This window comes from Capsicum annuum, chromosome 12 (assembly GCF_002878395.1).
Source record: "Capsicum annuum cultivar UCD-10X-F1 chromosome 12, UCD10Xv1.1, whole genome shotgun sequence".
In the NCBI taxonomy this organism is placed as follows: Eukaryota; Viridiplantae; Streptophyta; class Magnoliopsida; order Solanales; family Solanaceae; genus Capsicum; species Capsicum annuum.
Genome location: NC_061122.1, coordinates 113,501,052 through 113,515,622, shown reverse-complemented (window position 1 = coordinate 113,515,622; position 14,571 = coordinate 113,501,052). Strand labels below are relative to the sequence as shown.

Here is a 14,571-nt window from a genome sequence, read left to right as displayed (position 1 = left end):
TTGGTCCTCATACTTTATCTTTGAATGAAATTAGATAAATAATTGCATTCAACAATCATATATCAAATGATTTATTAATTGGTGTCTAACACTTACTGGTGAATCCTATTTAGCAACGAATTATCAGAAAATCCTATTAGTTACTAGTTACTTAGCAATGGATTAGCAAAAGATGTTTAGCTAATTTTTGTTAACTTGGTGAGGCTTTATGAAAAGAAGTAGTGTTTTGGTAGCTTACTAATATGTCCAATTAGATCTAACTTGTGGCAATGGTCATGACCTAACAGTTGCTTCAGAAGGTTTAGATCTTTTTCTAAATAAAAATTGTAGTAAATACAGAAGGATGTTTCCCTAAGATTCCCCGTTCTTAGCGTGAGGTATGTTATTATCTCTTCCATCTCGTTAAACTCCAGAGAGAGAATGGCTCCTAGTTTCTGTAGTTTTTCTAACTTGAAGAGATCTCTAAAAGGAGAAACTTGCATATCAAAGTTCTTCATCATTTCCAAGTTGTAAAACCCTCAACATTGTGAAATTATTGCAGAGACATTGGAATATAGTTTTTTTTCACAGTTAAATAACCATTTTTCATGACTAAACGTACTTGAATAGAGATGGAAAGACAAAACACTAGTAATAAAGTATCACAACTCAAAAACTAGCAAAATTACAGCCTTACAAGGCAAGAGACTTAGAAAATTCCCTGGTATGTTGACCTTAAATTTTATTGAAGGAAATAATATCACAGCTCGGCATGTATTCGTTGATAGGCTCTTAGGTTATACGTTCCTCAATTAGAGTATCCACCAAGACAAGTTCATCAAGAATTGTAAGCATGATCTGCTTTTTGTTAATCCTGTAGCTAACTGGGACCAATTTGGATGCTCCCCAGAGAAGACCTTCTACCTCAATACTGTGCACAGCCTCCTCAAGTTTTTTCATGTCAGCTTCATCATCCCAAGGCTTAACGTCCATAAAAACAGATGACTTTCCACTCTCTTTCTTCTCGCTAGATGCCTTAGCAGCCTCCCTTGCTTCTGCTGTCTTCTTTTTTTACTTTTTCTCTTCTCCAAAAAGATCTATGTAATCATCATCATCATTATCATTGGAAGGCTTAGAAGTTTTCTTAGCTGTTGCAGTTGTAGCAGGAGCAGCTTGTCTTCTAAATCTCACACCAACAGTTTTCCCGGGAAAACTTGATGCAAGTTTACTAGAAATAGCTTAGTACCATTAACTAGCATTGGGATAAAGATCTGAACTAGGTTTCTCTAAGATTTCCCCATATACCTTAATCATCCTTTGTCAATTGATCTCCAAAGATATAAGTTTTTCCAGAAAGATGGTCATTAACAGACTTGAGTCCAGATTCGGTGTGGAGATTTGAGAAAGCTACAACCTTTGTTAGGAATTTGAGTAGTGTAAGAGAAGCTGTAATCTTTATTGGGTTGGCAAAAGAGCATTGGATATAGCTAACTCATACAGATAATGTTCCCCTATCTCCATTATTGTTGTCTCCTCTCCTTGGTTACCTTCTAATGATATAATACCTTCACCAGCCCATAGCTGATACAACCTTCATGCTAAAATCTTTTGATCCTTCGGAAAGTTGTCCAAGTACAGAAAACACGGCTTATGTTGATATGGTAAATCATAATAACTTAAAGACAAGACATAATTGAAAATATACAACAACAACAACAACAAACCCAGTATATTCCCACCTAGTAGGGTCTGGGAAGGGTAGAAAATATAAATTGAAAAACATAAATTCATCAATTATTGTTCCTGTTCTGCTGTTTTCCAACAACAATGTAAATGGATAAGGTCAAGCACTCAAGATTAAAGAGGTTCTAGGAGTTCTCTGCCTTTATCTTGTATTTCTTTTTTCAATTAAACTACTTATCATATTGCAGTTACTTTTTATTTCCCTTTAATAGTTTTACTTATATTGGAATGTAGCTTTTTTTTTTTTCTTAATTAAAATCTCATTCATATTGCTTTGAGCAGAATTTAGCAAATCAATAGCACCGGGAAGGGGTGTCCTTAGGCAAACTATACTTACCGGGGAACGATTCAAGTAACTCAATCACCAGATGAATCGAATAGCACTACTCCCATTGTTAATACTGGTAATACATTCAACTCAACTATATATTTTTTTTTCGAAAAAGGCAACTTGTATTATACTAGATAGTGATGGCCCGTGCTAGCATGGCCCGATGTTGGAACACTCTTGTTAGATAAACGACATATAATATTTGTTTATAGTATATGATTAATGTTCACATCCATTGTTTATTATTTAGCAGATGCACTACACATGCAGTATTCATGTCTAGGCCATCACATAGGGTTGTTATTTGAATGGAAGGGAGAACACAAAGCCAGATGTAGGCGAAAAAAACCAAAAAAGCTCAACATAGTAATAGTTATCAACGACCCTTACAAGAAAATAATATACACGTAACCATAGTAATAGTAGTTAATACCATATTACTCCCTTTCATAGTGTCCACCATATGCATGCCGTAATAGTTTTCCACCAGATATCCTTTCTTCCTCTATTACCAATTCCCTTTCAACAACTAAGTAATTCCAAAGTTGTTAAGTACTATGATAACAACAAACGATGAACTAATCCGAAACAAAATTCAAAATTGAAAGAGCTTTACATAAATATGCATGCGACTATAATAAAACACAAATCCACCATTTAGTTTTAGCACAATATGCCAGACATAGTGTAGAGAGAGTCGATGTCAAATCTCGATCCAAAGATATTGGTCTACGATTCTTCTATTGCAGGTTGAGTCATTCCAACATTCACCAATATTTTGTTCAGAGTATCGAAAGAGAATGCTTGATACTAAACTTTCCCATTAGAGAGAAATACCTCAGCAAGTTCAAGTTTCTCTAAAGTGAGGCTAGTGGTATCCATTGTCTTATTAAGTACCTTAAGAGCAAGTTGAACAGCCTCTTCCTTTGTGATATCATCCTTGTAATTCTACTTAAGAATTGATTGAGCTGCCTGGTTATTTGCTCCAATTGCTATGGCTTTCAAACCTCCGTAATTTCTACTTGGGTCGCTCATATACAGTTGGAAGTCATAATTTTTATCCGAACCTGCAAAGGGAAATGAAACACCAAAGGGACAAAGTCCACCAAACTGTGTATAACCTTGCTTGTTATCATAGAGTGACTGGATAAGTTGTTCAACTGGCATGGGTTCTTGATAAGCGAATGTATAACGCTGATCCTGGACCATGGCCGTGTTGATCAATCTGTTGGCATCAGACATAATTCCAGCTACAGCGCATGCCACATGATCATCAATCTTGTACATTTTCTCACTCGATATTGAGGTCTAAAGCAGCTTAGATGTTACTTTCTTTTCACCTACCAACACTACCCTATCTGTAACACCCCAGAAAACGGGTCTCGGAGCATCACACGGTGCTTGAGGCTACGAGTAGCCCAAAGCTAACACTTTGAGCCATTTTCATTCAGTTCAACATAAATCAACGGGGTTTCCATAAATAACTCTCAAATATCAACAGAGTAATCATCATCCAAGAATAAGAGAATTTCAAAAAAATAACAAAATATGACTTATTAGTCAACTCCCAACATCTATACTAGTCTGACAAGTCTCTAAAAAAATCAATAAAACCAGCGAGCCATTAAGACATGCCCCAACTGACTCATACTCAGTTATCAAATGTAAACAATTCTGTGAAACTAACATCAGACATCACGTCCTCGGAACATAAGGACTCACCACAATAGAGGATGTAGAACAGCGTGCCCGAAGAATCACTGTCGAACCTGGAACTGAGCACCTCAACCTACATTCTGAGAAAATACAGTCCACATCCGAAGATGTGGGTCAGTACCATGGAAAGGGACCAAGTATATGGGGGTGTATGCAGTTATATAAAAATCATCATAAATATTTATAAGAAATATGCAGGATGTATGAAAGACTCACATAGCCCGAAGAAAATCATCATAATCATGAGAGGATGAAATAAGTACAATAACACATGTAAGTCATCATATAATTTGTCAATCACTTTTAGTTCATCAAGAATATCAATTCTCATAATGTAAATATCATTTAAATCTTTAGAAAGAATAACTTTCATAATTCCACTTTCAAATCACTTCACCATTCACCATAGACACAAGGAAACACACACACACTGGGAGATCCTATTACCGACATAAAACATGTGAGCTACATGGAGTCCAACGTACAACCCACGTTGAGGAAACCGTTCTATCCTTGCCATCGATGTAGGACTATCGATATCAAATTCATACAAACTAGTGATCACTATATAAATCAGCCTCAGGCTCACTTCTACGGGGGCACGTAGTTCTAGGGAAGTAAGGTCGCTTTATACCTCCCACTCGGTGCTAAAGATTTCTCCCGGACTTAGCTCAGAACATATCAAAGAAAATCCACAATAAAATAATTTCAGTAATATATAAATATACATCGGGAGCCATCATGCTTCCCATCTATCAAAATCAACCACGTTGTGGATTTCTTTCACACTCGAGTTCAAAACAACTCCATTAAGACCAAAAGGTCAAATCATTCAAAATATCTCAAATATTCAACATCAACGTGCTTATAACACATATTTTCTAAAAAAACACAATTTTCAATAGGGATTCACTACTCAAATATCAAAATCATGATAAATATCGTTCAAGATTCATGCTTTATATCTCCACACATGTAAATTTATCTTTCAAAATCATAAACATCAAGATTTCATAATAATCATCATAAGATATGGGTTCATGATTCAAATTCATAAAAATCAAATAAAAATCATGGCTTTGTAAAGAAAATTACTTTTGGGCACAAGAACAAAAGAGAGTTTTTGTTGAAAAACCCCACATACCTTGAATAATGAACTTTAGATCGATACTCATTTTTGAGATGTTAATCGTGCCTTTGAATGATGGTTCTTGGAGTTCTTGAACTAGGAACTTGGAATCTTGAATAAATTTGCAGAATTAATGGTGAACTTCGGAGGTTCATGAAGTTAGATGTAGGAGCTTAGGGTTTTCTTTTTGAGGGAATTTGATGAAATATAACATATAATGCTTCTAATAGGCTTTAATATAAGGTTTGGATGTATTTTGGGTGAGGGGAATGACCAAAACGCCCCTAAAAATCAAATAATTCTTGAATTTGTCCTTTGGTGGACTGTTTTGATATTCTGAAGTAGATCAACCATAACGTTTTACTCTGATATCAAAATTTGATGAAACTAATTTCATTAGAAAGAGGACTCTCATATATTTCCATTGATAGATAGTATCTCACCCAGATCATTGTGTACGAGGAGTTATGATCGTTTGAAGTTGACCAAAAAATTAACTTTTGATAGGCTGAAGTAGATCGACTATAACTTTTTACTTCGATAGACAAATCGGATGAAACCAATTTCATTGGAAAGAGGACTCGCAGAGCTTTCCGTTGATATAGAGTAGATTACCCAGATCATTATGTACAAGGAGTTATGATCGTTTAAAGTTGGAGCAAAAATACGTCAGGCCTCAGTACTTTTTCCTGCACGTTTTACTGTTCACTACTGTTCATAGTTCGATCGGAATGTTCATAACTCGTCGCTCAGGTGTCCGTTTTGGATAATTCACATATCGTTGGAAATATTATTCGATACTCTATGCAATGGTGGGCCATAATCTAAGACATTCCGCATGGAAAATTTATAATTCATCCTAGAAGATAGAACCTAACACGTTTACGCACAATATTTCAATGAAAAATTTCCCGAGGTATTACATCATCCCCCTTGGAAACATTCGTCCTCGAATGACGCTAGACATGCCAAGATTAGATAGGGAATAGAGAATACAGCTAAAACCACTCGTTAGACTCATCACCACATCGTTTCTCACTCTGAATGCAACATAGAATGCATAAATTCAAGAAACTACAGCTGAACACGTAATAAATGACAGCTGAACTGCTGCAACTTTTATCAAAAGTGCATGATTTAGGAAAGAACGGTACCTTCGACTTGATTGGAGTTCGCAAAAAATAGGTGCGGGTACTTGGATCGCATATCCGCCTCAGCTTCCCAAGTTGTACTCTCAATAGATTGGTTTCGCCACAACACCTTGACCAAAGGAACTTCTTTGTTCCTTAGTCTTTAGACACTGAAATCAAGAATCTCAATAGGAATCTCATCAAAAGAAAGATTTTCTTGAATGTCAGCACTCACAGAGGAATCCACTACCACAACATAGCTAATATGTTTTCTAAGCATGGAGACATGGAATATTGGATGAACAGAGGACAACTCGGAAGGCAACTCGACTTCATAAGCTACCTTACCAACACGGCTAAGAATTTTGTAAGGTCCAATATAATGGGGACTAAGCTTCCCCTTTTTTTCGAATCTCTTCACCTCCTTCATGGGTGAAATTTTCAGATACACTAGGTCACCAACTCCAAACTCAAAATCTCTCCTTCTAACATCCGCATATGACTTCTGACGACTCTGCGTAGTTTTCAACCTTTCCCTAATCAACTTAACTTTTTCCATAGCCTCAAATACTGAATCAGGACCACTCACAGCCGTTTCACCCACCTTGAACCAACCTATGTATGATCTACACTTCCTCTCATATAAGGCTTCAAACGGAGCCATGCCAATACTAGAGTGGTAACTATTATTGTAAGCAAACTCTATCAACGGTAAGTGATCATCCAACTTCCCTTAAAGTCAAGTGTATAAGCGCTCAACATATCCTCTAAGGTCTGGATGGTCCGCTCAGCCTGACCATCAGTCTACGGATGAAAAGCAAAACTCAAAAGCACTTGGGTACCAAGACCCTTCTGAAAAGCTTTCCAAAATTGCGAAGTGAACTGAGTACCCCTATCCAAAATGATAGACAAGGGAACTCCATGAAGTCTGACTAGCTCTCGGATATACAATCTAGCGTAATCCTCAGCAGTATATGAAGTATGAACAGGCAAGAAATGAGCAGACTTAGTCAACCTATCAACCACAACCAAATGGAATCATGATGGCATCGGGAAGAAGGTAAACCAATCACGAAGTCCATATTTATCTCTTCCCACTTCCAACTAGGAATACTAAACTCTTGCATCATACTACCAGGTCTTTGGTGTTCATCCTTAACCTATTGGCATGTTGCACACTTAGCTACAAACGTTGCTATATCTTTCTTCATGCCACTCCACCAATAGATTTCCCGCAAGTCTCGGTACATCTTGGTGGCATCAGGATGAATAGAATATCGCGCCCCGTGCACTTCAGCCATAATCCTCTGTCTCAGATCATCAACATTAGGGACACACAATCTACCCTATAATCTCAATACACCATCTCCCCCTTAGGAGAAAACCTCTACTTTTTGGTCTTTGACTGACTCCTTCAGTCTGACCAAACTAGCATCTAAGTATTGCTTTTCCTTCACTTCCGAAACCAAGGAGGATTCGGAACTACTCTGAACCCCTATACTACCTTCAGCTGAGTCAAACAACCTAACCCCCAATCTAGCCAAACGATGTACATCACGAGCCAACTCTTTCTTACCTTCTACCACATGCAAAACACTACCCATGGACACTCTACTTAGGGCATCCACCACAACATTGGCCTTTCCCGGATGGTATAGCACACTCATATCATAGTTCTTTAATAATTCTAATCATCGTCTCTGCCTAAGATTCAATTCTCTCTGGGTAAACACATACTGCAGACTCTTATGATCAATGAAAACATCAACATGGACACCATACAAATAGTGTCTCTAGATTTTAAAAGCAAACACAACAGCAGCCAACTCAAGGTCATAGGTGGGGTAATTTTTCTCATGGGGTTTCAACTGTCTAGAAGCATAAGCTATCACCTTACCCTTCTGCATCAATACGCAACCCAACCCAACTCTCGAAGCATCACAGTGCACCACAAAACCATTAACACCATCAGGCAAAGTTAAAATAGGGGTCGAAGTGAGTTGAGTTTTCAACTCCTGAAAACTCTTCTCACAAGATTCTGACCACAAGAACTTCACTTTCTTTTGGGTCAACCGAGTCATAGGAGACGCTATAGAGGAGAAACCCTCAACAAAATGGCGGTAGTAGATAGCTAAACCTAAGAAATTTAGATATCAGTCAGAGAAATAGGTCTAGGCTAATTTCTAATAGCTTTGGTCTTTTGGGGATCAACTCTAATCCCTCGGAAGAAATGATATGACCCAGAAAAGGAACTGACCTTAGCCAAAACTCACACTTACTGAACTTGGCAAACAACTTGTGATCTCTAAGGGTTTGCAAGACAGTTCGGAGATGATCAGAATGTTCATCCTCACTATGAGAGTACACCAGTATATCAGCGATGAACACTATGATAAATATATCCAGATATGGTCTGAACACTTGATTCATGAGGTCCATGAAAGCTACTGGGGCATTAGTTAACCCGAAAGACATAACAAGAAACTTAAAATGGCCATAACGAGTTCGAAAAGCGGTTTTCGGGATGTCACACTCCCTAAATTTAAGTTGATGATAGCCGAAACGAAGGTCTATCTTTGAGAAATAACTTGCACCTTACAATTGGTCAAACAAATCATCTATTCTCGGAAGGGGATACTTATTTTTATGGTGACTTTATTCAGTTAGCGGTAATCAATGCACATACGCAAAGAGCTATCTTTCTTTCTCACAAACAATACAGGAGCACCCCAAGGAGAAACACTGGCCTTATGAAACCCTTATCTAGTAGATCTTTAAGTTGGTCTTTCAACTCCTTAGGTCCAGCAGGGGCCATACAGTAAGGAGGAATAGAAATGGGCTGAGTATCGGGAAGAAGATCAATCCCAAACTCTATCTCTCTATCAGGAGGTATTCCTGGGAGATCATCCAAAAAAACATCAGAAAAACTCATTGGCGACGCTAACAGACTAGAGAGTTAGAGGCATAGACTTAGTGTCTTTGACTCTAACCAAATGGTAAATACACCCCTTGGAAATAAGCTTTCTAGCTTTGAGGTAAGAGATAAAATAACTCTTGGGTGACACAGAATTCCCAGACCACTCAAACATGGATGAACCCAAAAATTAAAACTTAACCACTCGGGTTCGACAATCAATAGAGGCATAAGAAGAATATAGCCAGTCCATACCCAGAATCACATCAAAATCTACCATGTCTAACTCAATCAGATTAGCCAACAAGACTCTATGAAGAACAGTAATAGAACACTTTTTATATACTTTCTGGGCAACAATCGAATCACCCACTGGGGTAGAAATTAGGATAGGCTCATGAATAATCTCAGGACTCATTTCAAAATTCACAGCAATCAAAGGTGTAACATATGAGAAACTGGATCCAGGATCCAACAAAGCATACACATCAAACTGAAATATACGAAGCATACCAGTAACAATATCGGGAGAGTCCTCCTATTCCTGGCAGGACGGTAAAGCATAGAATCTATTCTGGCGCTGCCCGCCAGCATTGCTAGAAGCGGCACCCTAAGCTGGGGCTGGGCCAGTCGCTGGAACTAGAGCACTAACAGTCTGAGTCTGGGTCTGAGGGCGATAGTCGCGATGCCCTTGTCCATCCTGTGGACAATCTCTAACTCTGTTACCCATGTCACCATACCAGAAATAACCCCTCTTCTCACCTCAATATTCACCCGAATGAGCCCTACCACACTTAGGACACACGGGACGATTTGGCTTACTGCCAGCACTATACTGGGACCTAGATGCATATGACCTGCTACCTTGCTCCTGCCTACCTCTAGGAATGGGAGCACTAGTAGAGGATGGTGCTGGCATAAACAAACGATCCTGATACTGAGGGCGACTCCCTCCCTGCGATCTAGTCTGACACAACGAAATCCTGTTCTTGATCCTGACTCAATCTGTTGCGCATAAGTTATCAGCCTAGAAAGATTCATCTCACTATTCAGCATAGCAGACCTACACTTCTTAACCACATAACTAGATACTCCAGTCATAAACTTACTCATACTAGCTCGATTATCAGTCACTAAGTCAGGAGCATACTTGGCCAACTGATTGACCTTTAGACAGTACTCCCTAATAGTCATAGAGCCCTGTCGCAGGTTCATAAACTCTTCCACCTTTGCCTCCCTTATCTCCAAAGGGAAAAACTTATCCAGGAATGCATCCTGGAACTCTTACCAAGTTATAGGGACAACTCCCTCACCTTTACCTTTTCTCAAGCAACAACTCAGTCATAAGCAAGGTCTTTCAACCTATACACAGCCAACTCTACACTATGTTCCTCAGATACATGCATCACCTGAGTAATCTTCCGCACTTCTTCTAAAAACAACCGTGGATCCTTATCAAACTTAGCCCCATAGAATTTCGATGGATTTATCCGCATGAAGTCATGGATTCTGGCAGCAGCTGAATCACCTCCCTGCTGTTGTGGAGCCGAGGTCGGGTTGGCCTGAATATTTGCAGTAACAGCTTGGGCCAGCGCCTGAAAGGCTGCCCGAAATTCAGCATAAGATACGTTTTTATTCAATGGGTCAACGGGTTGAGGTTGCTGACCATCATTATTTCTTATTGCTCGACGTAGAGGCATATTTCTAAAAGAGAAGAGCACGAATCAATAGCAGAGAGAGACACTTTAAGCACGATAGACTTCTGAAAGAAAGAATCACACTTTTTCCTAAAACGTCTCATAACCTCTTGCTTATAGATGTGGCGCGCTACACACTGATGATCAAGACTCTACTTAACGCGGCTTGTCAGACTCCCTAGGACACCTTAACACCTTAGGCTCTGATATCAAGTTTGTAACGCCCCAGAAAACGGGTCCCGGAGCGTCACACGGTGCTTGAGGCTATGAGTAGCCCCAAGCTAACCCTTTGAGCCATTTTCATTTAGTTCAACACAAATCAATGGGGTTTTCATAAATAAACCTCAAATATCAATAGAGTAATCATTATCCAAGAATAAAAGAATTTCAGAAAGATAATAAAATACAACTTATTAGTCAACTCCCAATATCTATACTAGTCTGACAAGCCTCTAAAAAAATTAATAAAACCAGCGAGCCATTGAGACATGCCCCAACTGACTCATACTCAGTTATCAAAAGTAAACAATTCCGTAAAACCAACATCATACATCATGTCCTCGGAACGTGAGGACTCACCACAACAGAGAATATAGAACGGCATGCCCGAAGAATCACTGTCAAACATAGAATTGAGCACCTGAACATTCCGAGAAAATGCAGCCCACATCCAAAGATGTGGGTCAGTACCATGGAAAGAAATCGAGTTTATAGGGGTGTATGCTGTTGTATAAACATCATCATCATAAATATTTATAAGAAATATGTAGGATGTATGAAAAACTCACATAGCCCGAAGAAAATCATCATAACCATGAGAGGATAAAATAAGTACAATAACACATATGAGTCATCATATAATTTGTCAATCACTTTCAGTTCATCAAGAATATCAATTCTCATAATGTAAATATCATTTAAATCTTTTAAAAGAATAACTTTCATAATTTCACTTTCAAATCACTTCACCATTCACCATAGACACAACGAAACACACACACACTGGGAGATCCTATAACCGACATAAACTATGTGAGCTACATGGAGTCCAACGTACAACCCACGTTGGGGAGAACCGTCCTATCTTTGCCATAGGAGTAGGACTATCGATATCAAATCCACACAAACTAGTGATTACTATATAAATTAGCCTCAGGCTCACTCCTATAGGGGCACGTAGTTCTAGGGAAGTAAGGACGCTTTATACCTCCCACTCGGTGCTAAAGATTTCTCCCGGACTTAGCTCAGATCATTTCAAAGACAATCTACAACAAAATAATTTCAGTAATATATAAATACACATCGGGAGCCATCATGCTTCCCATCTATCAAAATCAACCACGTTGTGGATTTCTTTCACACTCGAGTTCAAAACAACTCCATTAAGACCAAAAGGTCAAATCATTCAAAATATATCAAATATTCAACATCAACGTGCTTATAACACACTTTCTCAAAAAAACACAATTTTCAATGGGGATTCACGACCCAAATATCAAAATCATGATAAATATTATTTAAGATTCATACTTTATATCTCCACACATGTAAATTCATCTTTCAAAATCATAAACATCAAAATTTCATAATAATCATCATAAGATATGGGTTCATGCTTCAAATTCATAAAAATCATGGCTTTGTAAAGAAAATTACTTTTGGACACAAGAACAAAAGAGAGTTCTTGTTGAAAAACCCCACATACCTTGAATAATGAACTTTAGATCGATACTCATTTTTGAGATGTTAATCGTGCCTTTGAATGATGGTTCTTGGAGTTCTTGAACTAGGAACTTGGAATCTTGAATAAATTTGCAGAATTAATGATGAACTTTGGAGGTTCTTGAAGTTGGGTGTAAGAGCTTAGGGTTTTCTTTTTGAGGGAATTTGATGAAATATAACATATAATGCTTCTAATAGGCTTTAATATAGGGTTTGGATGGATTTTGGGGGGAGGAAAAATGACCAAAACGCCCCTAAAAATCTAATAATTCTTGAATTTGTCCTTTGGTGGATTGTTTTGATAGTCTGAAGTAGATCAACCATAACATTTTACTCCGATATCCAAATTGGATGAAACTAATTTCATTAGAAAGAGGACTCTCATATCTTTCCGTTGATATATAGTATCTTACCCAGATCATTGTGTACGAGGAGTTATGATTATTTGAAGTTGACCCAAAAATTCACTTTTGATAGGCTGAAGTAGATCGACCATAACTTTTTGCTCCGATAGATAAATTGGATAAAACCAATTTCATTAGAAAGAGTACTCGCAGAGCTTTCCGTTGATATATAGTAGATTACCTAGATTATTATGTACAAGGAGTTATGATCGTTTAAAGTTGGAGCAAAAATACACCAAGCCTCAGTACTTTTTCCTGCACGTTTTACTGTTCACTACTATTCACAATTCGATCGGAATGTTCATAACTCGTCGCTCGGGTGTCCATTTTGGATGATCCACATATCGTTGGAAAGATTATTCGATACTCTACTCAATGGTGGGTCATAATCTAAGACATTCCATATGAAAAATTTATAATTCATTCTAGAAGATAGAACCCAACACATTACGCACAAAATTTCAAAGAAAAATTTCTTGGGGTATTACACTATCCTTGTACAAGATGCCTATAGCACTACCTACATTTTTAATATCCTTCATTGCATACTAAACCTGATAAAGACAGCATTCGGGGAGAAGATTTTTGTATGACTATCATACCTTCATGACATTTTTTCTTATCTGTAATTTACCTAAATATGTTAGAGCTTCAAAGCTGGAAATCTCCATTAAAATACAACACAAAACCTAACCATGAAAGAGACAAAAAGAGAGAAAGAGAAAATATCTTTTTCTGTCCCAAATTGAATCATCTAGAAGGACCTTTGTCCTTATATATTTTTCAACATTAATGAAATTAAATACAATATAAAAATATATCTAGGCCTTCAGTTTGTAACTACTATTGGGCCTTATTAATTGGGCCTCCGTTAACACCCTCCTCAAGCTGGAGGGTGTGTGCACCGCCAGCTTGGAGAGAAAGTGATGATGAAGAGGGCCACTGAGAAACTTGGTCATGATATTAGTAACCTGATCAGCAGAAGCAACATGATGGAGAGAAATAAATTGGGCAGCAAGGCAATCACGAACATAGTGGCAATCGATCTCAATGTGCTTCGTTCGTTCATGGAATATAGGGTTCTTGGCAATGTGAAGAGCAGTCTGGCTGTCACAATAGATAGGAACAGAAGAAGAAATATGAAGACCTAAATCAGTAAATAAATGTATAAGCCAAACAATCTCAGCAACCACTTTGCATAAAGCGTGATATTCAACCTCAGCTGAAGAAAGAGCAATGGTGGGCTATTTTTTACTCTTCCAAGAGATGGGACATCCATCGAAAAACACATAATAACCAGTGATAGACCTCCTCAAAAGAGGACATGCAGCCCAGTCAGAATCAGTGAATGCAGAAAGTGAGAAAAAAGGGAAAGCTGGGGAAAAATTTCCCTGATCTGGGGCGTTAATAGATATCGGAGAACATGGATCCCAGATTTCATAGATCAACACAAGGGGATTGTAAGAATTGACTCAGGTGCTATACAGCAAAAAAAATATCAAGTCCGATATGCTGTAGAAAATTGAGTTTACCAACCAATCTCCTGAACACAGAAGGCTCGGGTAAAAGATTCCCCATATCAAGAACCAACTTCACAGAGGGTTCCAAAAGAGATGCAACGGGAGTGAATTGGGAGCAATGGAATTCATCAAGTAGATCAGAAGTATATTTATGCTTATCTATAAGATAAACATCATCATGAGAAATAATTTCCAGCCCCAGAAAATAATGAACCAGGCCTAAGTCTTTAATCTTGAATTGGTGATCAAGAAAAGACTTTAGACTATTCATTTTATTAATGTGTGA

At 38.0% G+C, this 14,571-nt stretch overlaps 2 pseudogenes; both read right to left on the bottom strand.

Moving 5' to 3' along the window:
* Window positions 1–714: 714 nt before the first annotated feature.
* LOC107849102 lies at window positions 715–2,115 on the bottom strand (annotated as a pseudogene).
* A 667-nt stretch (window positions 2,116–2,782) lies between these two features.
* LOC107849103 lies at window positions 2,783–13,378 on the bottom strand (annotated as a pseudogene).
* Window positions 13,379–14,571: the final 1,193 nt, after the last annotated feature.